This window comes from Suncus etruscus, chromosome X (assembly GCF_024139225.1).
Source record: "Suncus etruscus isolate mSunEtr1 chromosome X, mSunEtr1.pri.cur, whole genome shotgun sequence".
Taxonomy (NCBI): Eukaryota; Metazoa; Chordata; class Mammalia; order Eulipotyphla; family Soricidae; genus Suncus; species Suncus etruscus.
The window spans coordinates 85,587,281-85,610,864 of record NC_064868.1 but is presented as its reverse complement, the minus strand read 5'-3'; the positions used below and the strand labels follow the sequence as shown (position 1 = coordinate 85,610,864).

At 40.4% G+C, this 23,584-nt stretch overlaps 1 non-coding gene across 1 annotated transcript; it reads right to left on the bottom strand.

The window, feature by feature from the left end:
- Positions 1-3,502: 3,502 nt before the first annotated feature.
- On the bottom strand, positions 3,503-3,634 carry LOC125999765 (small nucleolar RNA SNORA51). Its single transcript, XR_007492236.1, has one exon. It is a non-coding gene; the product is annotated as a small nucleolar RNA SNORA51 (small nucleolar RNA).
- Positions 3,635-23,584: the final 19,950 nt, after the last annotated feature.

Below are 23,584 nucleotides of genomic sequence, written 5' to 3'. Positions count from 1 at the left end.
GTCTCTCAGAGATCTGGTGTAAACTCTCTTTTATTCCCTGTCTGAGGGTTCTTCAAAGGTCTGAATAACTTATCCAGACAACCTTCTACATCATGGTACTCCTGCTATATCATGGTCTACATAGTGATCCTCCCCTGCACTTCCCACCCATGTGACTCTATCTGGATACAAGCCTCTCTAAAATAGCTATAAGCAGTGGTCGAATGTTGGAACACTCTTTCCTCATCAACTAAGGTACTCAACCAATAGGGGTCTTTATTGATATAAGCTTATTTTCACCTAGACAGAATGTTTTAGTCTAGGAAGGATATGGAACCTATAATAGGAAAGTTATAGGAATGTTATTATCATAACAGGAATGCAAGATTTATGCTTTGTACTTTAATCTACCTGGGCCCATCTCACACCTAGTAAAATAGTCCTCTTGAAATTACATGTGATTGGTTCCACCATAGAAAATGTGGCAGTTTATCAAGGCCTTGTTGGAGACCAAGAGACATACCAGTGGGTCTTCTAACACTAAATGGATTCTGGGGTTGCAAGGTTTTTCAAGACAAAATTCTAATAATTCTGTTTCCTTTCTGGGTAGGGTTAATGGGGACAGTTTATCATCTTTAGAACATCTTGATATTCTGTGTCTATAGCTGTGCAAATCAAAGTACAGCACTATGATAATCTTCAAGGAACAACATTTACCTTTTTCAAAACATGTGAATCTAACTTTTAGAGACCAGTTTTCTCAAGGTAAAGAACTATGAAACAGAGCTAGTGAATCACTAGTTCTTTGATGCACAGAAATGTACTAAAATGAATTTTTTAAAGCATTATGCTTTCAAAGTTCTTCATTGTTGAGTTTTAGACATACAATATGTCAGCAACAATTCCACCACCAGTGTCAACCTACCTTCACCAATGTGATCAGAATCCATACCATACCACACCACCCTACCCTGTCGTCAAAATTGGCACATTTTATATTTAGTTGTTTAAGTTTGAGTTTTATAATATCATTGTTGAATTTTGAGTGCTTACTCTCTTATGAGCATTTGTAGCAAGGAAGAGTCAGTGGGAGGGCCTTATGTGGGATTATGGAAAAGTCAGTGACATGAGCTGGAGTGGACCCAGCTAGGTAAAATATGGTAGATGTGCTTTATTTTTTATTTTAAATAATTTTTATTGTAACTGATGTGAATTACAAGTCTTTCACAGTTATATTTAAGGTACATAGTGACAGTGAATTAGGGTCATTCCCTCCACCAGTGTTGTCCTCTCTCCACCACCGTTCCCAGGATACATCCCATATCACCCTCATTTGTTCTGTACTACTAGTGTAACAGATCCCCTTTAAATATAGTTGCTGTAAATTGGGTATCTGGATTTTATTGTTGTTACTTTTGGTTTGGTACTTAGATCTGATCATTTTTTATTTCCACTCAATGTTCATGCAACAGTTTGTTCCTGGTACTACCCACTTTTTCTCCTCAATTTATTTGGCAGAACAAGATGATACAAGTTCTGTGGTTCTGTTGAGAAAAAAAGAGAGTTAGGAGGAGCCAGTCTAGAAGTTATAAATATAAATTTAAAGAAAGAAAGCAAAAGAAAAAACCAACTGAAACAAGCAACGAAAAATAATACCACCACCACAAAAAACAACAAGAAATAAAAAAAGGAAGAGGGGATGGTGTGGCAAGTTTTTGTGTTTTGTCATATTTTTGTTTGTTTGTTTTTGTTTTTATATGGGCACAGTAAGTATTGGGGAAATTAGAAAGCGAATTCCCTTGGCCTAAGAGATACAGGGTTTCTCTGCCCTTGAGGCATTCTGTCATGGGAACAACTAGAGGCTCCAGGCATGCTCATTTTCGAACCACAAGGTATTTTTATGGTGCCAAGAAATGTTATGCTTATTTGTGGTTGTCAAAGTCAGCCCTCTGTAATTAGAGATCTTGGTATTTGTACAGGTCATAGGATGGAGTCTAGGATAGAGTCTCTCTTTATGATTCCAAAAGTTCTGTTCAGTTGCAGTTGTCAAAATCAGACCTCTAGAATTAGAGATCTTGGTTTTTGCACAAATCCTAGGCCAAAGCTTAGACTAGGGTCTTTCTTTTTGGTCCCAGGAAAAATCCTTCTCAATCATCTGTAATTAGTGATCTTGAGTTTTGCACAGAACAAAGGAGAGAGTGTCTTCTGATTTCATCTTACCACTAGGTGATGAGGTAGGGCAACCTGCTCTTAGATCAAATTGTTGGGATCTGGATTTTGGGGTTGGATGGTCGCTGTTGGATCACATGAAGTCTAAGTGGATTCTTCATGGTAAGTGTTCAGGGTGGAAGGTACCCCTGTATTATAAAATTTATGGGTTCTTATCCCTATTACATAAGAGCTTGTTTCTTTTCTTTTTTTAACAAGTGAGTTTTATTTATTATAAAATTATGAATCAAGAAATCAGGACATTTAAGTAAGGGATGTAATTCAGCAGTGGATTACATGTCTTGCATGTGTGAGGTTATGATTTAGATCCTTGGTGTGTGCACATGTACACACACAGAAAAGAAATTAGAACATTTATTGCTTAGCATAAAGTTTAAGTTTATTAGTTTTGAAATCTAGCAGTCCAAATGTGAGATATGTCACTTAATTGCTATGCGAGCAAGGCAAAAGAATCTCTTGAAACATCAGCTTGTTGCTTAAAATGATGACAATCCAACCTGGAGAGCAAGATTTAATGGATGCTGCTATAAAGTATAAAGTACTTAAGATTAGTGAGGTCCCAATTGTCATCATTCTCCTTCCTTCTTCCTGAGGTATTCTGCTCTCAGGCATTTCTTTCTTTTTTTTTCTTTTTGGCCACACCCAGTGGCATTCAGGAGTTACTCCTGGCTCTACGCTCAGAAGTTACACCTGGCAGGAAGAGCTTGTTTCTATATATATAATATCTCTCCTTTTATTTGTATAACTATGCAAGAGGGAACAGTGTCATATTATATTGCTGTTGAATTTGGGGGTAAGACTGAGAGATATGATTTAATATGTCTTATGATGAGCCAATTTGGAAGATGTTTTTGGGGTACAATTTCCTAAGATGTTGATATGTTTCTCTTTAGGAAGGATAATCCTCCACAGGACTGAAATCAAATTGATTGCAGACTGACAATTTCCTCAGAGTTACACAGGCTAAAACATTTAGAGGTACATTGAACAGTTGAAGCAGAACAATCATATCTGAAGTGGTCCTTTTCCTGATACAATGAGAAAGACTAGAAAATTCAAGAGCAGGCAGCATGTTACAAGTGAATAAAGTTCATGATTTTCCCAAGAATGTAGAAGGGCAGAACTCAGGAGAGAGAAAATAAAGTTTGCCTCAAGTATCTGGAAAGCAGCATAGTACCTGAGGTCAATTGGCCAGCCAGATTTTTGTACTGAGGACTATTTGGACAGGAACTGGGTCATAATGGTGATCTGGCATTGGAAACTAGAAGAAACCTGGAAATGTGGGTGCTGTAATTTTTGTCCCCCAATTCACAATACAGACCAGGCAAAGGGCCTGGGTTGAGGTGTATAGGGGTGCATTTACTGTACCTCCTCTTTCTATACAGTCAGTGTAAAGAACACAGTCTGTGGTAAGAATTGGGAAGCCTTATCTTTTCTTTATATATATATATATATATATATATATATATATATATATATATATATATATATATATATATAATCCTTCACCAGTGCAACATTTCCATGACCAATATCCCAAGTGTCCTTCCTAGAGTGGAGAGGAAATGTGCTGTAATTTTAAGGTGTCCACATGCACAGAGTTTGGACAGCACATTTTCTTGGTGGTCACCAATTTAAATCACAGCATATGATCTGTGCCAATCAGGATAGTATGGTGCTCAATAAGATTAATGTCTTTTGAGACCGTGAAAATAGTTAGGGAACACAGGTGCATGAATTCTAGAGCATGCTAAATGGGGATTTGTGTTTTAGATTCCACATGGATCTTAGACATCCAGAACCTATGGAGTGTGAGTTATCCCATCCAGTGAAACCTGCTTCAGATTTCTGTGGCTTTTACTTTATCTCAATGGTCAGTGAAGGAGTGAATCAGAGGAAAATGGCAATCTGCTCCTTCTGGCAACAGGGCCATGTTCCTAGCTCACCACATTGCCTGCTCTTCATGGTTTTTCTAATGGAAAAGGATATGTGTTGGGGTGCTAGGATTCTTGGTAGTGTTCTCAGAGGCCAAGAAAAAATGAGGCCATTTTAGCAGGTTAAGTCCACTTGTAGTTTATTAGTATTAGAATGATGCTGTTTTGGTCATCATATACACAGCAAAGAAAGTGGCTGGCCTGAGCAAACTCTAGGAAGATACACAAAATGTTCTATCTCTAATATATTGTGAATATTTGCTGCAACTTTGGGAGAGCAGTTCTGTCATATAACCCATTGAGGTCACCTGCTGGATTTCTGGTGCTACCTTAAATGTCACTGATCCTTGTGGAACCTCATAATTGCATCTATATTAAGAACATTGTTCAACAAAGCCCCTAGTAAAGAAAATTACCATTGATTTCCTTGAGTTGCAATACTGATGGCAATGCAGGGCTCTTGTCTTGTGAAACCTAAGTAGAGATTCCCATGACTTTTTGGTATAACAAAGGACAGTTTTTCTTCCAAACAGTAGGAGGTTAGGTATCTCCACAGAATCAAGGATGCACGCAGTGGGCGAGAGTTCTTCCATTCGTGGGTTTGCAGGGAGGCACTTTGTGTTCCATTCCCATAGCTGTTGGCAGATAAAGAAACCTTGGTGTAGGCAGATAGGGGTTTCAAGATGTGCCTCTGACTCCCTTTCCATCGTAGGCAGTGTCCTCTATTAGAGCAAACTGAAACAAACTGCCTTTTGTTCCCTCTGGGCAGGGCATTGTTCACAGGACTCAAGGCCTTGCCTGGGGCTTAACAACTTCTGGCAGACTTCCAGACCATGGGCCTCCTGAAGTAGAACCTACTGAATTTCCGATCCACGTGACCCTGACTGAAAGAAGACTCTGGAAGAAGATGGCAGGCAGCAGTAGGATGGCACGGCTCTCTCTCTTCTCAGCTCTGCAGGTAAGTTGACAACAGCCAGCGATCTTTTCTGAGCTAACTCTGAAAGAAGTTAATAGTGTGTTTGTCTAGAAAGAATTCTGAATCTGTACTGGGAAGGGTCACTCTCACAGGCAGGGCTAGGGATGCAGAAGCCATCCATCAGATAATGTAGGGGCATGAACCTGGTTTTCAGCTTTAATCGACTGAAGGAATCATCCCAGACCCAATAGACACCATTTTTCTTGAGAAAATTTGTCATTAGCCCTACTTAAACAGTGCACTTTGGTGCTGGCCTGCCTACTATCTAGGGCCTATGAGCTAGCAGTATTAAAAGCTCTCTGGGTTCCAGACTATACTTGAAATGGAAGCTCATAAAGCTCCCAGTTTTCCCTCTTCATTCAGGTCAGAATATCTAGAGATGTTAAATAACAATCCATTGGTTCTTTGAATATAATGCAGCCTGAAAACATGGCCTCTGTTCATGGTGCAACCCTATACTTCTCTCTTAATATTAAGAACCCTCCCCTTTTCTGACACTGTTCATTCCTGTCCCTGTGAAAATTAATGGAGAGCATTTACTATCCCAGGCCTCTGAGTAAAAAGAATGTCAGGAACATTCTTTTAATATTCTTAGACTCTAATATACTCAGGGGAAATAGCAAGATGCTGTCATTCTAAGGTGACCAGGAGGCACTGAGTGCAAATTTTCATAGGGCCAAGACTCATGTTGGGGGCAGTCACCAGGATATGGTAATAGAGACCATGTCTTCATAAGATTTATTGTCATGTCCTCCCTACATTCTTCTGCTGAATACTCTCTTTCTGATAGGAAGCCATTGCTTGCCTGTCTTGGCAGTGGGAAGGGACCTGACAGATAGGGTGATTTCATACAAGATCCACATTAATAGTTGGCCCTCCAACCACTAATCATGTGCATAGGTATGAAGCTTTGAGATTGGGGGCCATAATGGTCTGTTTGAGACACTTACATTTGAATTTCCTAGATAAGCTGGAGCAAGTTTAGCTCATTTTGAACACCACTAGAGAGATATTCATGAGAGAAGAGCAAGGACCTTCTAGCAAGTTAGAGAAGAGTGCCAATTTGGTGAGTGATAACATCCAACACCAGAAATATATGCCTAGCCTAACACAATGCCTGCTTTACAGGGCATTAATCATGGAGAGGGCTTTATGGTTCTGGCAGAGTTCATGGATGAAAATTCTAGAAAGTCATGGGGGAAAATGAGGATCATTTCAATAAAATGGTTCATCATGGAGTAAATTGACATTGAGAGGCAGTGGGACTCTGATCATTGCACACATATCAAAGAAAGCTGCTCCCAAGGCTAATCTCTAGAAAGGTCCAGAAAGTATTCTGCCTTAGATACTTTGTACATATTTTATGCAGCTTTGGGAGGGAAGGTTCACCAGATAAGCCCACTAGAACATTCCTGCTACTTTGAAATCTCATAATTAGTAATATAGTAAGACACTGAAAGCAAGCTGCCTTCTGAGAAGTCTCCAGAAACCATAGCTGTAGTGAGGCCAGTGGAAGGCATCGACCACTAACCAGAATATAGTCAAGATAATGCAAGACAAGGTAAGGCAATAGGTTTATGTCTCTGCCTTGTTTATATATACCTGTTTTTTGGACAGAAAGTAAATGCATGTGCTCTAAGTCATATGAGATGTGTGAAACAGCAAACCTTTGCTGCTTAATGATAGTAAATACCAATTGGCTCACCTGACTTCTTTTAGTTTAGGTTTTATTTTTTATTTTTTGGTTTTTGGGCCACACATAGCAACGCACAGGGGTTATTCCTGGTTAGATGCTCAGAAATCGCTTCTGGCTTGGGGGACCATATGGGACGCCAGAGGATCAATCAGTGGTCTGTCCTAGGCTAGCAGGTACAAGGCAGATGCCGTAAATCCTGCCTCACCACTCCGGCCCCTTCTTTTAGGTTTTTGACACTTGTTACCACTCATGAAACAGAAATGACTCGTTTATTCACTATTTGTGTTTTATAATTTTTCACTTAATATTCTATAAATTCTCTAATTGAATTCACTGTGAGGTACACAGTTACAATTTTGTTCATGTCTAAATTTCAGTCATACTATGTACACCACCCTACACCAGTGCCTATTTTCTGCCAAGTGTCCCTAGTTTTTCTTCCTCTCCCCTAACTTCTTCCCCTCCCCTTCCTTCTTCTCCTTGCCTTCCTCTGTGGCAGCCATTTTGTTCTCTTTTCATTTTTTCCTTTTAGACACTGTGGTTTACATTATTGTTACTTAAAGGGTATCCTGTAAATTACTTTTTCTTCCTGGTTCCTGTTGCTATTTGGAATGGCAATATTCAACCAAATCAGAATGTTCTCTGAAGTATTCCAAATTCATATGTTTTCAGATGCATGTTTGGACACAAGGGAACTCCTTGAAAAACTCTGCGTCATGAAGCTCTACAACTGGACATGTGCCATTCCCATCTTCATGGAATCAACTGGGAGGTGAGCTGTTGGTGTGAAATGGGCAATGGTTGAATTCTAGTTCTCTAGATCATCAGATGTACAGGAAAGCATGGAATTTTCATGGGATCATATCTCTGAAATATTAATTTTCAAGATGTATTAAAGAAAATGGGTATACGTTGTCTCAGATATATAATTATTCTCAAGCATGGAGAAGAGTTTGTATAGAGACTGGTTAATACCACACTAGAGGTATTAATGCAAGAATTTTGATGGTCATATTGTTTCATCTAGTTTGTAAGGGGTCCACTACCCAAATGTTATAAATTCTTAGGATAATTAGGATTGGGCCCTGATGAACAGGGAACAGTAGCACAGAATGAAACATCTCTCTGGCCTGCAGAATGGCTCTGATTGTGAGCTTGCTGAGTAGAAACAATTGGGATCAAACAGCTTCTGGTTATTTAAAATTCTCTAGCCAAATTTGTACCTTGGTTAATGTTAGAAATTCCAGAAAAAGAAAACCAAAGACATTCAGCTTCCAGTCTAACTGTTAGACCAAAAATGTACCAATGTAGAGCTAAAGAGAGAACAGGTAAGGCTATTTTTCACAGCTATCTGAATATCCTGAGATTGGTAGTAATGAAATGTTCTCAATAATGAGAAACCTAGGGGGAAATCTTCATGACTTCAGAGCCCCCTCAAAAGTTAATTCTATATCTTTTCTAGAGGAGTCCTCCTGCTTCCTCCCCCGTGTGAGGGATGTATGCAGTAGGAATAGGCTCTGGGCTCCATTGATTTGCAGACAGACACTTTGTACCCCATTACTCTTGATCACTGATAAAATAGTAACTATGGCGGAGCATTTTCAAGGTTCTTTAGCCTCCCTTCCCGTTGTGGGCAGTGTCATATCTCTTTTAAACTTGACATAAACTACCTTTTGTTCCTTGTATGGATAGAAAATTATTCAAATGGTTTAAGGCAGGGGTCCCCAAACTTTTTAAACAGGGGGCTAGTTCACTGTCCTTCAGACTGCTGGAGGGCCAGATTATAGTAAAAACAAAAATTATGAACAAATTTCTATGCACATTGCATATATCTTATTTAGAAGTGAAGAAACAAAATGGGAATAAATACAATATGTGGCCCGAGGGCCGTAGTTTGAAGACCCCTGGTTTAAGGCTTTGCTTGAATATTAGCAGCTCTGGGCAGCCTCCCACACCAGGATCCTCCAGGAGAATGCACCAAGTCTTTCCCATCCCTGTGACTTTGATTAACAGGAGATAGATTCTAACATGCTGAGAAGCAGGGGGTGAAGGAAGACTGGCTCCCTTATTCTTCAATTGTGCAGGTAAGTCTAGAGTTGCTGCAGATTCACTTTGAGAAACAGGAATGATTGCAAGTAGACAATAATGTTTCCATATAGAAATTATTTGAGCAGGAATACTCATTATCAAGGGGAAGGCTAAGGATGCACTGGCAGCACACTAGATGAAAATGATAGGGACAGGAGATATATATCTTGTGTTTTTGTTTGTTTGTTTATTTGTGTACCACAACCAGTAGAACTTCTGGGTTACTCTTGGCTCTGCCCTAAGAAATTACTCCTGTCAGGATCGGGGTACTATATAGGATGCCAAGGAATGAACCTGAGTAGGGCAGGTACAAGGAAAATTACCTACCTGCAATGCTATCACTCCGGTCCCATAGCTTGTGTTTTAATTCCCCTTGAAAGCCAGCCATGTTCCAGTGGGCACCATTGTCCAGACAGTGTGTGATTTGTTCCACTCTGGACAAGATTCACACTAGTGCTGGCCCAGAGACTGGCTACAGCCTGTAAGTTGCCCACATAAAAGCCCTTTGGGAGCCAGGAGGCACAGCGATGCTCATCAGTTGCTCCTTTCCAATGACATCAAAAGATCCTGAAAGGTAGGGAAAATTGGTTATTACATATAAAATAGCATGGAAATGTGATCTCTGTGTATATAATGTGAGTTCAGCCTTCTATTTGGCTTTGTATCAACCTCAGGTGCTGAGACTATTCCTTCCAGTGTATATAAAAGTTGGTAAGGAGAATTGAGAAACTCAGGCTCGGATACATGTAGCCTTTTCAGGTGGAATCCCAATACTGTTTAACCACCATATAGCTTCAGGGGAAAGAGAAATCTGGTGCCAGCATACCAAGATAGAAAGGGAGATAGGTGGACAGAGGGGACTTAAGCTTCCACACAGTAAGGAGACATTATGGTATTTTACCTCTGAGTCAGACAAAATCAGCATCATGAGGAGATCCTACAACCAAGAAGCATCTGTTTGGGCCAGGGATTTTGAACTGTCTGCTTTGGTACTGGAAAATGTTCTGGCATGCAACAGGAGCTTGAGCATCTATGCACCATGGCCTTACTAAATTTATCAACCACATGAGACCCAAAGAGAAGAAAAGAGTAAGACTAGTTTTCCTGTGATACAAAAGAAAGTACAACCCCTTTTTCTCTGACTATAATCATGAACTTAGTTCATTCCAGAGTACATGGCTTGGTCTTTTGTATGGCAGGGTAGCCTTAGCAATTTAGCAATTACTATAACTGAGTCTTCTCAAAAATCAGGAACAAATGTGAACCATTTTACAAAACCACTCAAGACGAAAAGTTCTGGAGAGGCAGCACAGTGCTGGCTTGCTCATGCACAAAGATAAAATTGCTATTAGGATTGTTTGCTAACATTGACCTGCAATATTTATGTCATGTTCTTCTGGTATGGGTTGTTACAGCGTTTGGATGAAAACTTCTACCTGATGACACTAAGCTATTATGAACCTTCTTACAACTTGTAGGGCCTCATAATTTTTCAAGTAGTAAAAATAATTTGGTCAAACCCCAGAGCAGAAGAGAAGAGAAGGCATTGAGAAGGTCATTCTTTTGCCTTGTAATGGTCAAGAAATAAGGTCAATGAAAAGGCTGCATTAGATCAGGGTGTGGGGCCAGTGGAAAATAGCTGAGAGAAGAAATAGCTTTATTATATCTGCCAGTTATTTACTTTTTGGTGAATTATCCCAGTAGAAAAATAAAATATCATAGGCTTGGGTCATGTAACTCTATTGGGAACTTGAGGTTAAGCAAGCTGCATGTATTTTGGCCTTTAGACTTCTTAGAGGCTAGAGCCTAGGCTATTTGAGAGATCGTGTTTTTAAGATGTGGAATTTTGGGAATCCACATGACCATGTGATCATGCTTAAGGACTAGTGGTTTAAGAAAACTCATAGAAGGCATGAGCAGGAAGCCTGGAAGGCAGAAAATCATTCATGATAAGCCAATGGTAGAGCCAATGGCTCTACCTTTTTTGAACCTTCTGGAAAGTGAGGTTTTACAGATTACAGAGGCCATATTTGGACATGACATTGGTGCTGGAGTTTTTTCTTCTGACTTCAGCTTTACTCCTAGATTGCCTGACCCCCCCAAGGACACACCAGTTTTGTCATTTCTCCCAATGTGGGTTGAATTATATGCAATTCAGTCAACTTCTGTTGAGGCATTTTATTAGTAAATGAAAAGTTGCAGAAGTAAAAGCCAGGAGTTTTCTGGAACCCTTCCTTACCACGAGTCTCTTCAAGGAGATAGCATTATAATTTCCCCTATCTGTGAACCGTAATTGAATAGAGAACTTGAGGTATGAAACTATGGAACAGAGCTGGCTCACTAAATCCTCTTGTAGAGGTATGCATAAAATTTTTGAAGGATCCTCCCTGGTGAATGTAGTTGCAAGGAAGGGATTAGACTGTCTTGTCTTGGATTATGAAAAAAATCATTGGAATGGGCTCCACATATATAGGACATATATTTTGATACATATTTGGTAGAGTTCAGTGGCCAGAAGATAGCAATATCTTGAGACTGATTTATATATTTCTTGGAAACATGGTATTCCTCAGGACCCAAGTCATATTAATTACAGATCCAAAATGTCCTCTGAACTATTCAGAAGACAAATGTTTAGGGTAACATTGGTCAGTACAATTTTCACCTTCAGAAATGAATTGGTTATGTTTCAGCTGAGGCCAGAAAGTATAGAAAACCAAAAGCAGCACATCCCTCATAGACAACAATGCAATATATATACATATATTTTTTCCATGAATGAAAAATGGCTGAGTTCAAGAAACAGAGGTGAGGTTATACTAAGCTACTTTGAAAGTCATAAAAGGAACCTGAGGGCAATAAGGCAGCCTACTTTTGGATTCCAAATACTAGCTGACTTGGGACAGGCTTGTCATGCATTTTCTTCTTGGAAACATTGAATGTAACCTCAGAGTGTAGTCACAGCAGGGTACAACGCCATAGTCAGAGATAATCTGGGCAGTGCACTATCCTGATAGATGCTGATTGTTTCAAATAAGATGCAATTAGTGTCTCTCTGGGTAGCGTAATGTTCAGTAAGACAACCTTCTTTGAAGTCTGTGACTTGTTAGGGAATGGAGCTGCATCTATCTCTGAACAAGCTGCATGGAGGTAGGGTGTGTTTTGGCTTTCTACTAAATCCTGAGAAGGGTTTCAGTGCATGATTCCCAATATATGAAATGTTGTGGAAGAGTGGAAGTAATAAGTGTCCAATGAGCCTCCTCAAACATCAGTGCTCCTTCAGTGCAGTTGAAGACATTCAATTTCTCACCCCAAAGGCAGAAATACACACTGGCAAAGAACATCTATACCCTAAGTTTGAGGACAGACACTATGGGCTTCAACACCCTCGGTTGGTGGAAGAAATGGAAGCCATGGTGGAGATTTAGAGAAAATGTGTGAGATTCCTTTGCTCCTGTTTGACAGAGGTTAGTATCCTTTCTCTCAGCAACCTGAGACATATTTTTAATATTCTCTATCTGTATAGGGCATTATTCAAAGGAGTCAGTGTCTTTCCTGGATGTCAGAAGCTCCTGACACTTTTCCACATCATGATCTTCCTGAAGAACACACTTTCCCACTCAAGAAACTCAGACTGGGACTTGAGTGTTTTTAAGATGGTTAGGTGCATTAAGCTAAGATTGGCTGCTGGGTCTTTAATTCTGCAGTTAAGCAGAGATCTGCTGAGGAAACTTTGAAAGAAAGCAGGAGTGTAACTTTCAAGAAAGGATTAGGGACTTATCAGGAACAGACGATCCACCAGAAGAAAAATGAAGCATAGGATAGGGTTCATGCTTTGATCCACCTTAACTGTCCCCAGCTCAGCGAGTGCCATTTTCTTGAGAAAATGTGTGGTTAAAGCTATTAAAATAAAAAAAATGTGTGGTTGGATCCATTCTGTACAGTGTGAATTTATACCAGATTTCCATTGGTGCTGTCCTAAAAATTGACAGGGACTTGTAAGTTGCTTTTATGAAAATCCACTTGAATTCATATGGTACTGGAGCAAAGAACCAGTACAAGCTATCAACTGTCTCTGTCCCATCATCATCAGAACTGTTTTGTAGGAAAGAGAACAGTGGAGATAGAAAAGTGACCTAAGAGCAGTTGAATGGCCCACTGTTATGTTAAATATTGTTTGGACATGGATTTGTTCTTTCCAAGTCTTCAGTTTTGGAACATTATAAGCAACTTGCGAGTGTGAGTGTAGTAACTTCAATGCTTGCATAGGCACAGAGAAGATGGGCAGTGCATTACTTTGATGGTAACTTATTATTTTCAACAATGTATAATAAGTAGCCGTCAAGGTAGAGTGCTGTTCAGTAAGATAAGCCTCTTCGGGGTCTTTGAAACTACTTAGATATGGAACTGCAAAACATATAAGTCCTGGCTTCCACCAGTATCCTAAGCCTGCTAAGGCTGGTGGCAGTGGAATGTTCTTATTATTTTAAACCTAAAGGGTTCATGACTTTTGAGCCTCCTCAAATGCAAATGGTTCCTAAATACTATTGAAGGGCTTATGATACCTGCCATTGTCAGGGATATACACAGTTGGCTAGGGCTCTGTTTTTTCCGAGTTTTCAGTCAGACACCTTTCTTGAGTCCCATGGCCCTTATTTGTTGACAATGACAGCTACCATGTTTGAGAGCAATAGAGACTTTGTGTAGTTTGCCTGCACCCATTTTGTGGACACTTTTCTGTGACCTGAAACATTGTCTTTTATTCTCTGTATAGGTAGGGAATTGGTCAAGGTATTGAATCTCCTGACCTGTCAGAAGCTCCTGGCAACCTTCCACACCACAGTTCTCTTGGGAGAACCCACCAAGTCTTTTCAACCCTGGTGATTCCTACTAGGAGAGATGGTTTCTAAGAGAATGAGGAGAAGTGGAAGAAGTGCATAAGACTGGTTCCCTAGGTCCTCAACTGTGCAGGTAAGACAAGAAATATTGGGAATTTTACTGATGGAAAATGGTTTGCAAGAAGACAAAATAATGCTTTAATCAATAAAGGATTTGGCATTATTCCAGGAGCAGTCACTATCACAAGGAGGTGCAGGGATGCACACAACATCCATATAGGCAAAACTCAGGGGTTCTGGGCATGATTTGACCCTTACTACACCTTGGGGTCCATCCTTAGTTAGCATCTAATGAGACAATGTGAGATTCATTTGGTGGAGGTAGCATGAAGTTTCACCAGATTCATGTAGGTAAGGTGCTGCAGAAAAGGCTAGGACATGTGACCAGCCCACAGGAATACCCTTTGTGTTCCAGAAGGCACTGGGATCAGAAAGTTCACCAAACTGTCCATTATTGTTCAGTCTGGTCAGAAGATAGTGAGAGGTAGGAAAACAAAGCTTTGGTTATTTTCATACTAAGCAGCATGGGAGACCTCTGTGCATGGCATGATAGCTGGAGATTTTGAGTTCACTGGAGATTTTGAGTAACCCCATGAGCTGAAATAGTTCCTATAGCACAAGGGGAAGAAAATGGGGTGCAATAAGAAATCCAGACTCAGAGACAAGTAAGCCTACACTAGCAACATCCTGGTGATTATATAGCTTGAGAAGGGCATGACACAGAAATTGTGTAGTAGCAGCATAGATATTTCACAGAAATCAAATCAACTGACATTTTTTTGAGCTGCTCAGATAAAAAAATAGAGCATTTCATTGGGCACTGCTATCAACACCCTCACAAATGAAGTGGTAAGTTTCTACTATAGTCAGAAAATCCTTAAAAGGAAATCAAGCCAGACTGTTCCTAGTAGACTGAGATGCATAGATTTCTGGGACTGTATAGGGAATACTTCAGCAGACAGCAGTGAGGTACACTAAGCAAACTGGAATGTCAGAATGGGGACCTGAGGACAATAGATCATCTTACTCTTGGGTCCTGTACACCACTTGACTAGTATCTTGAATATGTTACCTCACCTCAGGGCCATTAGAAACAACCAGGAAGTATAGACAGTGCGTGTTCAAGGGCTCAATGACTAGAGAGTTGATGTGCTGTGCTCTGTCTAGGTATCCTCTAGTTGCTTCAAGCATAGTACAATCAGTGTGCACCTGATAGTATGTTCAACAAGTTAAGCATATTTGAAGGTTTTTTGACTAGTAAGGAAGTGGGTTTGCATCCATTCTGGAGCTACCTAGCTGGAGGACAGATTAACTCCGGCTTCCACCTGGATCCTAAGCATCCTAAGGTTGTTGGAGTCTTTCTGCCATGTAAAATTTCGGGGTGTTATCTCCATTTCTAATAATTCTCACAAATTGTTGATGCATAGATGGTAGTAATAGCATCCATATTCTCCTGTGTCAGAAAAGCAAGTAGTGAGCAAAGGCTCTTCATTTGATGGGTTTGCAGACAGACACTTTGGGGCTCCACAATCTTTCCTTTGTTATCATAGAGAGAAATCATGGTGCAGAAATTTTTTTCATGATGCTCCTCAGCCTCACTTTTGAAGGGAACATTGTCCTATCTTTTAACAACCTGAAAAAAATCTGCCTTCTGTTAACTTTCTGAAAAGGCATTGTTCAAATTATACAATAGATATCAGCAGCTCCTAGAAGGCTTCTGCATCATGGTTCTACTGAAGTAACCACCCCATTCCAAGCTGCACAATTGTAACTGTGAGGAAGTTGAATAGATGATGTCACAAAGCAGTGAGCTAAGACTAGCTCCCTAGGTCCTCAGCTCTGCAGGTAAGTTGACAGCCATCAGAGATCACTCTGAGTTAACTTGGAAATCAAATACAGTTTGTTCTGTCTGGAAAGTTTAGGGACTTATATTGGGAGTAGTCACTCTCATATTTAGGTCTCGGGATGTATACTGGCACTAGATGGCAGATTCAGAGTCACAGGACACAGTTAGTTCTTTAATGAATTGATGGGATCCATCCCCTGATTGAGAATATATGTAATTGGTACTTATATCATACTGATTTTATATTGATGTTGTTTTCTGAAAGGACCACCTGAAGCAACCTGGAAGTGTTAGCAGACCATGCTCAAATCCTCTATCACCAGGAAGTTCATGGGCAGCACTCTGTCTAGGTTGTGGCTGATTGTTTCAAACACAGTACAATCAGTCTGCACCTAGTAGTGTGATGTTCAGCAAATTCAGCATCTTTGGAGATTTTTTGTCTAGTAAGGGAGTGGAGCTGCATCCATGTTGTAGCTACCTAACTGGAGGACAGGTGAGCCTTAGCTTTTGCCTGTGTACTAAATGTTCTGAAGCTGGAGAGTGGAAATTTTCCATCTTGTGATACCTAGAGGTGGATCTTCATTGCTTATGATCCTCCTCAAAGGAGGAGGTGCTCAGATGCTTCTGGATACATCAGGATTCTTCTAAGTCAAGGATACAAGTAGTGGGCAAATGCTCTGCTTTCACTAAATTTAAACACATTGGACCAAATCACCCTTGCTTATTATAACTGACAATAAGCATGGTGCATAAATAAAGATTTCATGATCCTCATACTCCTGTTTGAAGTGGGTAGTGTTCAGTCTTTCAATGGCCTGGAAAAAAACTGTCATTCTTCCCTCTTTGGTAGCTCATAGTTTAAAGGAGTGAGCACCTTTTCTGTACATTAGCAACTACTGGAAATATTCCAAAGCAAGATCCTCCTGAAGAAATACACCAAACCCTTTCCCATCCACACATTTTTATTGGGAAGAGACAGATTCTAACATGGTGAGAATTGGTCATCCAAGACTTGTTCCCTAGGTCCTCAACCCTGCAGCTAAGTTGACAGCTACCTTGTCCAGTATGAGTTAAGTTTTTTCAAATACAGAATACTTTTACTGTCTAGAAAGGGTTCATTTGTTTTACAGGGAATGAAAACTTTCACAGCAAGGACTAGAGATGTACAGGCCATGCAATAACTAAATGCAGAGTCATGTGTCATCAATTATTCTTTAATGCATTTTAGGACTCATCCCTTCTTGAGTTAATGTGTGATTGGTTCTACTGCAGTCAGTGTTATATTTCATTAAATCCACGTTGTTGCATAGGCTAAGGCATGTGAGCTGCCTGCATGAAAGTCCACTGTATTCTAGAAGATACTAGGATCAGGAATCTCAACAGGCTTACAGAATTCTCTACTGTCACATCCAAATAGCCTTAGAGCTAGAAAAACAAACTTGGATGTAAAGATGCAAGGATTTTTGTCTTCTGTGCATAGCATGAGCTTCTAGGCTTATTTTAGATACATTGCAATTACACATGTTAATATTGTTCCTCCTGATATCTTGAAAGTTAATTTCGAGCACAGGTAAACCCAAAGCCTCAGACTCTTTTGCCTGCCATAGGTAATCTCAAAATTCTTAGAACCTCATAGTCTAAGGATAAAGAGATCTGGAACAAGCATCCCAAGATAGATGGGAAGATCAGTAGGCATGTGACAGAGGTATGGACCAGGGTATGGACCAATGACAGTGATCATAACCAGAACAGGGTTGACCCAGCCTGGATCCCCAAAGAAGCACAGTAACCCCACTAACAGTTCCCCTAGCCACCTTTTGGTTTCTTTTGTTCGTTGTAATAGCCTGATAGTAATATATTTCCTGTTTCAATTGGAAATAGCAAGCTTCCAAAGAGTGCAGTGATACAAGATCAATGTCGGGAATGGGTCCTTTAACCAGGAAGCATTATTCGATGCCAATAGTATATTTAAATTTTATTTAATCAAATAACCATGATTTATGGTGTCATTTATTTTATAGTTGTAGCATTGTAATATTTATCATATAGCCCACCACATGTGCCTGTTTATATCAGAGCAATGAGTGTCTTTTCTGGTCTGAGCTGAGTTGGAAGTCTATGTATGCAGGGTCTTGTTTTTGTTCTCTGTTAAAAGAAAATAGTTACGATTTCTTTCTCTTGCAGTCATAAAGTTGTCTTAATCCCTTTTTCTTTCTCTATGATTTCCATACTTGTAGTCCACTACTGTGCACTAAACTCCATCCTTCATCATGGCAGATGTGCTTAATGGAAGTCATAACAGAGACTTTTGGAGGGTCATGAGCAAATGTGGATAATTCCACAAAAAGGGACAAAAGAAATGAGAGGGCACAGTGCCAGTCTGCTTATATGTAGGAAGAAATATGTAAATAGAATTGACCCCTAAAATTGTCCTGAATCAGTTCTTCCATTATAATTTAATATGAGTTTTGTGTAGAATTGGATGGAAAGCATGACCAGGTGACCCTCTTCAGCAGCAACATACCATCTAGCTACTTTCAGGACCCCATAATTTCTCTAGTATTAAAAGCATGGGCAAAATCACGCAGGTGGAGAAGCCCTTGGGAAGACACAGACTAGGGATTTTCCTTTGGGATGGGAATAATACCAGAGCAGGGACCAGACAACATTGCAGCAAGTAAGGCAGGTGTGTGTACAATATTGCTGATAAGTCAAGGTAGGGGTGGATTGACATTGGAGATAAAATGGGGTACTGGTCATTTCATGCACTTTGAAAAGGAGCTGGTCAGGATTAACTCTAAAAATTTCTACAGTTTTGTTTTGGGAGGCTGAGTCACTCCTGGCTCTGCTCTCAGAATTTGCTGCCGGCAGTCTCGGAGGACCATATGGGATGCCAGGTATTGAACCAGGGTCTGTTAGAGGTAAACTGCTATAGGGTGTCAGAGCTTGTTGGTCCAGCACCCCAGGGTTCAGCTCCCTCCCTCGCTAGCATCTTGGTCCCTTTGTTCCCCCGGCAAGTGCAGCAGCCACTTAGACACACATTCTAGGTCCCATTCTCTTGCAGGAAGTTCCTGTGGCTCACAAAAGGCAGCAGAGAGGAGATTTTTCCCTTGAAGGGGAAGCTGCCATATCACCCCTATTCGGGATCAAAAGCAAGCTAGAGTTTGGGAAAGCAACTGGAAATAACACACAGTTGCAGATAATGCTGTCAGAGCAAAAAGTCCATTTATTTGGGGTCTTCCATGACAATGTATAGGGTTTCTACAAGAGGCAGTATGCAAACTCACTTCTTTGAACACCAGATGTTTACATTAGGTGTTGATTTGGCCATTAATATGTGTATGTGTCAAAGACATATGGAAGAGGAGACTGAACTAGATGCAGGTAGGAGGGTACCCTGCCAACTGCCTCAATGGCAGCAAATGATAACAAGGAGAAAGTGGGGGTGAGCTATCGGGGGGCAATCTTTGGAAATGTCAGGCTGTTGTTAGAGTCAGATATATGGCATTTAGTTATAAAGTTTGCTTCACAGACTGCATCAAGGCAAATGCCCTAATACTATGCTATCATTCTGAATCCAACAGTGTTTTTCCTTACAAAATTTTGTGTTTTTGTAGCCTTGGGAGGGAAAAGCAGCCAGATAATTTTTGATCAATCTCAATAATCCCTGATCTTTCACTACCTCCTAATTATACAGGTAATATGGGAATTGTTTGAAACACCAAGAAAAGCAAAGAATCATGATTTTGCCTCTGGAATCAAAAAACTTCAGAGAAGGTGAAAAGATGGATGTAGGATACTATTTCTGGGAATGGAAGACTTATCAGGCATTACAGAGAGGTAAGACCAAAGACATTAGTTCATAGAAGGTAACATTATACAGACCATTAATTCTGGAAATGAAAGGCTGACTTCACAAGAAAGCAAATGAAGCCATTTTCATAGCTACCTAGAAAGTTGGGATTGGAACCTGAGGGCAATGAGCTGGCCTGCTCTTGGGTTCTGAAGAGTCTTTGGTCAAGGATGAACTCATCATGAGACTTTGGTGAGGGAATGTTGGAGGCAACCTGGGAGTGTAGGCGCAGAAGAATCAAGGCCTTGTATACAGACATAATCTGGGCAGCACATTATTTGGATGGTTGATGAATACTTCAAACACAGTGTAAGCATCAGCCATCTGAATAGTGTGATGTTACGAAGATGAGCTTCTTTGAATGACTGGAGGAATGGTGAGTCCTGATTTCCTGGATCCTGAATGTCCTGAGGTGTGTAAATAGAGAGTGCTACCATGTGCAAACTTGAGGCAAATATCCAGGGTTTCTGAGCCTCCTAACATTTTTTGTACTTGACAATGAAAGTGGAGGCTCTCCTGAAAGCTGCTGCCTTCCGGTGGTAGGGAGGTATGCAATGGGCCAGGGCTCTCCCTTCCCTTGGCTTAGGGTAAGATAATTTGGAATTTATCCCCCTGGTTTGCTGTCAAAAATAGCAGCCATGGTGGAGAGAGAAAGATTTTGAGGTGCTCCTCCACATCCTATTCCACAGAAGACAGTATACTACCTTTTATTGCTGAGACAAACTGTTAATTGTTCTCTGTCTGGGTAGGCCATTGATCAAAGAAGTCTACAATTTGCTTGGAAGTTAGCATCTCATGGAAATCTTCCTCTTGGTCCTTCTGAAGGAGAGTGCAACAACCCTTTCCCACCCATATGATGTGGACTGGGTGCTTCCCAAGATGGCCAGGAGCAGTGGGCCAAGAATAACTCCATTTTCTCTGTTCTGCAGGTAAGCTGCTAAGGGATCCTATTTGGGAAACCTTTGCTTCCTAGAAGGCAAAACAGATTAATGACATGTACAGGGAATGGTCACCATAACAAGGAGGGCTAAATGTATAAACACTAAGCACCAGAAGACACATGTAGGGGCTTTGGATATGATATGTGCTGTAAGCCACCTTGGAAACCATTCACAATAGAGGGAAATGGTCTTTTGAAATGATGAGTGATTAGTTCCTGTTTTGTCTGTGTTCAACTTCAAATGATTTCCATTGATGCTGGCCTGCAGGCCTGCCTGCATGAAAGGCTGCTGGAATCCAGAAGGCACTGGGATAGTCAACAAGTGCAAGTTGTCAGTGGACCCTTTCAAGTCTTTGTCAGACCTTTTAGAGAGGGAGAACAGAATGTTGGAACTTTGGAGACCAAACAGCAGGATGTGTGTCCTCTGTACATGTGATGTAATTTCTGGCTATTACATGATGGGTGCATTCAAGAGTGGTGACATTACTCTTTTTCGATCCATATTCCACTTACTGGTAGCACAGAAAATGCACCCTCATAGAAAAGCATTCAGGAAGGAGAAATTCTAAATCTCTTAATATCTTATATCCTGAGAGAAAGAAAAAGCTGGTCCAGAATACCAAGGGAGAAAGAAGCAAATAGGCTGTCTGATAATCACCTTTCCTGGAGATGGAAAATCCTACTGATTATGGAGGGTAGCATATGGGCATGATACTGTAGGTGTTAAGGCTGTTGTTTTTGTAGGTCCTCTTTTTTGATCCAGGTTGAGGTTGATGATTTATTGAGATGATGAAGTTTGTGCCTTGGTGAGCATCCAAAAATCCCACGAAATTAAAAATTGCTCTGATCTGCAGATTGGCTCATGCTGTAAATTAACTGAGCAGAAATATGAGGGTTCAAATGGATGGTGTGTCCTACTTTCACAAGCTGAATTGGTATTCTCTGCTAATGTCAGAATGTCAGTCATTTCAGAACAGATATTCAGTTCCTAGCAGGTAAAGCTTCATTACCTGTTCTTTTAAGGACTGTAGAAGGGTAAAGTTAAGTAGGTAACAAGTGAGAATATCCTCAACTACCTTGAATGTCAACACAATAGGTCTATCTGTCCTTTAGGTCTTGAGGACTCTTTGGACTGAGATAGTTCATCATGGGTCTTTAGTGAGGGGATATTGGAAACAACATGAGACTCTAGGTGCAGTTTGGTCAAGCCCTTCATAAGCACAGCAGATGGGAAGTCCACTATTTAGGTGAGCATAGATTGCTTCAAATATAATGTAATCAGTTTCCCTCTGAGTATGGTGATACTCAGCAAATTCACTTCTTTTGATGCCTTGAGCCTATTTAGGGAGTAGAGCTGCAGACAAAGAAATCAAAACTCAGAAAAACAACTCGACCTGGAGGAATCCCATTTGTTAACAACCCACCCAAAGTTTGTAGGGAAATAGAGGGTTGGTACTTATTGAAGATCATCACTAAGACATCACTGAGATCATCAGTAAGATAAGGGCCCAAAGCTCGTATGCATATGTCTATTCTCAAATTTCTTCTAATGGCTGCGTCCTTTATAATAGGAAGCTTTTCTTTGTCTTGGTTGGTAATGGGTACCTTCCAGAGAGCATGAAGTTATGCTTCACAAAGATGAAGATCAGTATCAGGAATAGACCCATTAACCTGAAATCAGCTACCCAAGCCAGCTCCTTTAGCAATATGCTTTTAGCACTTGTGGGGTCTGCTCTGAAAGAATGCTGAATCTTAAGATGAAACCACACACAGGGAAAGGAGCTGCCTTATTCTGAAGGCTACATGCTTGGATATGAGAAAAAGGTAGTTCCCTGGTGAGGTAGAGAAAATTGTAGTTTGGTCTCTGACATAATTGGCATGTCATGTGGTCTCTCTGACACTGTGAAATTTGGCATAGATGCTTTTGGCATCTTCCATATTTTGAATCAACTTAGAAGCAGTGATCTGTCAAAAGCATTGCGATTTCTTGAGGTGATATGATTTGTGCCTATGTGGGGAACATAATCTAGAGTATTAAAATTATGGTGACCTGCTGATTGATTATGTCTTATGAGATATGTTACCAAAATTTTTGGTTTCAAGTGGCAACTTGGATATTATCCCTCCACAAATGTAGTGGTATTTCTGTGTTAATGTCAGTTGAACATAGGCAAAACACAGAAACTAGGCTCCTACCAGATAAAATTGACTAACTTAGGGAAATGGCAGAGGAGGTAAGTAAAGTGAATATTCCCACCTGAGAGTCAGGTAAAGAATTTGAGGACAATATCCATGGCTCTTGGGTTCTAAAGAAATTTTGCAGAGGTACATTAGAAGCAAATTGGAAATGTGAACACAACAGTGTCAAGGCCTCCATGTGGACAGTGAACATGGGCAGTGCACTGGCTGGCTGGTCACTGCTTGGAACTGTAATCAGTGTCCATTTGGGTATTTGTGATGTTCAGCAAGATCAGCATAACTGAAGGCCTTGCAACTAATGAGGGAGTGGAAACAGCTATTCTGAAACTGACTACCTAGAGATCAAGTTATTCCTGACTTCCAGATGGATCCTGAGCATCCTGGTCCTGAATTGTACCCACCATGTAAAACCTAGTAGGGCATATTTTTGGCTCTATCTGACAAAATCTCTTTCATTGCTGTCTGGGTAGGGTGAGTTCAAGAGACAACACCTCACCTGGATTTCAGAAACTCCTGGCAATATTCCACATCAAGATCTCCTGAAGAATAGAGCAACTTTTTAACACCAACTAAATGGGAGGTAAGCATTTAGAAGAAGATGATGAGTACTGGACCTAAGTCTACAACTCTGTAGGTAGGTTGAGAATTCCTGAGAGATTCTCTATGAGAAAATATTGTTTTCAAGGATGAAAAAGAAGTAATTCATGACTTATACCAGGAATGAACACCATCATAGAAATGCACATACCACCCAATAGATAACAAATATGGGAGCCCTGTGCATAGATAGTGCATTGTTCCACTTGAAAAGTGGTAACTGACCCAAAAGGCATGGCTTTATTGAAAAAGTATATGATTGGTTTCACTCTGGACATTGTGATGCTGTACAGAATTGGCTTTGTTGGTGACCTTCAAAATGGTCATGGACTGAGCTGTACAAGAATAT